Source organism: Arachis hypogaea, chromosome 18 (assembly GCF_003086295.3).
Source record: "Arachis hypogaea cultivar Tifrunner chromosome 18, arahy.Tifrunner.gnm2.J5K5, whole genome shotgun sequence".
NCBI classification, from domain to species: domain Eukaryota; kingdom Viridiplantae; phylum Streptophyta; class Magnoliopsida; order Fabales; family Fabaceae; genus Arachis; species Arachis hypogaea.
Genome location: NC_092053.1, coordinates 101,809,237 through 101,813,837, shown reverse-complemented (window position 1 = coordinate 101,813,837; position 4,601 = coordinate 101,809,237).

Below are 4,601 nucleotides of genomic sequence, written 5' to 3'. Positions count from 1 at the left end.
CCTAAGCGGAAATGAACAGTCCAGGAGGACTCTGGGGTCATATGCTAACCCCTCTACTGCTTCATATGGGAGCAGTATCTGCATACCCTCCATTGGAGTCAGTAGCTTTGAGTTGAATCCTCAGCTCATTATCATGGTGCAGCAAAGTTGCCAGTATTCCGGTCTTCCACAAGAAGAACCTACAGAGTTTCTGGCACAGTTTTTACAGATTGCTGACACAGTACATGATAAGGAAGTAGATCAGGATGTCTACAGATTACTACTATTTCCATTTGCTGTAAAAGACCAAGCTAAGAGGTGGTTAAATAACCAACCTAAGGCCAGCATAAGGACATAGAAACAGCTGACAGAAAAATTCCTGAATCAATACTTTCCTCCAAAACGGATGACACAGCTAAGGCTGGACATCCAAGGCTTTAAACAAGGAGATAATGAATCTCTTTATGATGCCTGGGAGAGATACAGAGAGATGCTACGAAAATGTCCCTCTGAAATGTTTTTAGAGTGGGTTCAGTTAGACATCTTCTATTATGGGCTTGCAGAAAGAGCTCAGATGTCTCTAGATTACTCAGCTGGTAGATCTATCCACATGAGAAAGACAATTGAAGAAGCTCAAGAGCTCATTGATACAGTTGCCAGAAATCAGCATCTGTATCTAAGCAGTGACCCTTCCATGAAAGAAGAGGTTAAAACAGTAACTGCTGAACTCAGTCCTGTAAAACAAGCTGCTGAATGCAATCAGCAATTGGACTTTCTAACAAAGTAGTTAGCCGAATTCAAGGATAGACTACAAGAGACAAGGATGGCTAATATAAATATGGAAGAACAATTGAAGCAAACAAAGCAGCAGCTGTCAAAACAAATAACAGAAGAATGCCAAGCAGTTCAATTAAGAAGTGGGAAGACGTTAAATACCCCACCTCAAGGCAATAAGAAGCCAAGAAATGAGCAAACCACCCAAAATCCACCTGAGGACAGTAAAAGCCCAGGGAAAAATAATTCTGGTGCTAAAACGCCAGAAATTGGGTGGAAGGCTGGCGCTGAACGCCCAGACCATGCTCAGGACTGGCGTTCAACGCCAGAAACAAGCAAGAATCTGGCGTTGAACGCCCAAAAGAAGCACAGTTTTGGCGTTCAGATGCCAGGAACATATGAGGAGCTGGCGTCTAACGTCACTCCAGCTTCTCACTCTGGCACTCAATTGCTAGTGAGGGATCAGACACACACAAGTGCTGATGACAACCCATCTAAAAAGGCTTCTTCAACCACTTCTGTAGGAAATAAACTTACAGCAACTAAGGTTGAGGAATATAAAGCCAAGATACCTTATCCTCAAAAACTCCGCCAAGAGGAGCAGGATAAGCAATTTACTCGCTTTGCAGATTATCTCAGGACTCTTGAAATAAAGATTCCATTTGCAGAGGCACTTGAGCAAATACCTTCTTATGCCAAGTTCATGAAAGAGATCTTGAGTCATAAGAAGGATTGGAGAGAAACTGAAAGAGTTCTCCTCACTGAAGAATGCAGTGCAGTCATTCTGAAAGCTTTCCTGAAAAGCTTAAAGACCCTGGGAGTTTTCTGATACCATGCACATTAGAAGGTAATTGCACCAAGACAGCTTTATGTGATCTTGGGGCAAGCATCAACCTAATACCTGCATCCACTATCAGAAAGCTTGGTTTAACTGAAGAAGTTAAACCAACCCGGATATGTCTCCAACTTGCTGATGGCTCCATTAAATACCCATCAGGCGTGATTGAAGACATGATTGTCAGAGTTGGGCCATTCGCCTTTCCCACTGACTTTGTAGTGCTGGAAATGGAGGAGCACAAGAGTGCTACTCTCATTCTAGGAAGACCCTTCCTAGCAACTGGACGAACTCTCATTGATGTCCAACAGGGGGAAATAACCCTGAGAGTCAATGAGGATGAGTTTAAGTTGAATGCTGTCAAAGCCATGCAGCATCCAGACACATCAAAAGACTGCATGAAAGTTGATTTTATTGACTCTTTGGTAGAAGAGATCAACATGGCTGAGAGTCTCGAATCAGAGTTGGAAGAAATCTTTAAAGATGTTCAGCCTGATTTGGAGGATTCAGAGGAAATGAAAGAGCCTCTGAAATTTCCTCTGGAAGAGGAAAAACCTCCTAAACCCGAGCTCAAACCATTACCACCATTCCTGAAATATGCATTTCTGGGAGAAGGTGACACTTTTCCAGTGATCATAAGCTCTGCTTTAAATCCACAGGAAGAGGAAGCACTGATTCAAGTGCTAAGGACACACAAGACAGCTCTTGGGTGGTCCATAGGTGACCTTAAGGGCATAAGCCCAGCTAGATGCATGCACAAAATCTTATTGGAGGATAATGCTAAACCAGTGGTTCAACCACAGAGGCGGCTAAATCCAGCCATGAAGGAAGTGGTGTAGAAAGAGGTCACCAAATTACTGGAGGCTGGGATTATTTATCCTATTTCTGATAGCCCCTGGGTGAGCCCTATCCAAGTTGTCCCCAAAAAGGGAGGCATGACAGTAGTTCATAATGAAAAGAATGAACTGGTTCCTACAAGAACGGTTACAGGGTGGCGCATGTGTATTGACTACAGAAGGCTCAATACAGCCACCAGAAAGGATCATTTTCCTTTACCATTCATAGTCCAGATGCTAGAAAGATTGGCAGGTCATGATTATTACTTCTTTTTGGATGGCTACTCAGGCTATAACCAGATTGCAGTAGATCCCCAGGATCAAGAGAAAACAGCATTCACATGTCCATCTAGAGTGTTTGCTTATAGAAGGATGCCGTTTGGGCTGTGTAATGCACCTGCAACCTTCCAGAGATGCATGCTCTCTATTTTCTCTGATATGGTGGAAAAATTTCTGGAAGTCTTCATGGATGACTTCTCAGTATATGGAAACTCATTCAGCTCCTGTCTTGATCACCTGAAACTAGTTCTGAAAAGATGCCAAGAGACCAACCTGGTTTTAAACTAGGAAAAATGTCACTTTATGGTGACTGAAGGGATTGTCCTTGGGCATAAAATTTCAAATAAGGGAATAGAGGTAGATCAAGTAAAAATAGAGGTAATTGAAAAATTACCACCACCTGCCAATGTTAAGGCAATAAGAAGCTTTCTGGGGCATGCAGGATTCTATAGGAGGTTTATAAAGGATTTTTCAAAAATCGCAAAACCTCTGAGCAATCTGCTAGCTTCTGACACGCCATTTGTGTTTGACACGGAGTGCCTGCAGGCGTTTGAAACACTGAAAGCCAAGCTGGTCACAACACCAGTTATTTCTGCACCAGACTGGACATCACCATTTGAGCTAATGTGTGATGCCAGTGATCACGCCATTGGTGCAGTACTGGAGCAGAGGCATGACAAGCTTCTGCATGTCATTTATTATGCTAGCCGCGTTTTAAATGATGCCCAGAAAAATTACACAACCACAGAAAAAGAAATTCTTGCAGTGGTTTATGCCATTGACAAGTTTAGATTATACTTGGTAGGATCAAAGGTGATTGTGTATACTGACCATGCTGCTCTTAAATATCTACTCACAAAGCAGGATTCAAAACCCAGGCTCATAAGATGGGTGTTGCTTCTTCAAGAGTTTGATATAGAAATAAGAGACAGAAAAGGGACAGAGAACCAAGTGGCTGATCATCTGTCCCGGATAGAGCCAATAGAAGGGACGTCATTCCCCTCTCTTGAAATCTTTGAGACCTTTCCGGATGAGCATTTGTTTGCCATTCAGGAAACACCATGGTTTGCAGACATTGCAAACTACAAAGCTGCAAGGTTCATTCCCAAGGAGTACAACAGGCAACAAAAGAAAAAATTAATTACTGATGCAAAGTACTACTTGTGGGATGAACCTTATCTCTTTAAGAGCTGTGCAGATGGCATAATCCGTAGGTGTGTGCCTAAAGAAGAAGCACAAAGGATCTTATGGCATTGCCATGGGTCACAATATGGAGGTCATTTCGGAGGTGAGCGAACAGCCACCAAGGTCCTCCAATGTGGCTTCTACTGGCCTACCCTCTACAGAGATTCCCGAGAGTTTGTACGTAACTGTGACAGTTGCCAGAGAGCTGGTAATTTGCCTCACAGTTACGCCATACCTCAACAAGGAATCTTGGAGATTGAGTTATTTGATGTATGGGGTATTGATTTCATGGGGCCTTTCCCACCATCATACTCAAACACTTATATTCTGGTGGCAGTTACTAAAACAGTGCTGAAATTTCTCCAGAAACATATATTCAGCAGGTTTGGTGTCCCCAGGGTACTAATCAGTGATGGGGGCACTCACTTCTGCAGCAAACAGCTTTACTCTGCCATGGTCCGGTATGGGATTCGCCACAAGGTGGCGACTTCATATCATCCACAGACAAATGGGCAAGCTGAAGTCTCTAACAGAGAACTAAAAAGAATTCTGGAACGGACTGTAAGTACCCGTAGAAAGGATTGGGCACGAAGCTTGGATGATGCTCTGTGGGCTTACAGAACAGCATTCAAGACTCCTATAGGGACCTCTCCATACCAACTTGTGTATGGTAAGGCATGCCACCTGCCCGTGGAACTGGAACATAAAGCCTA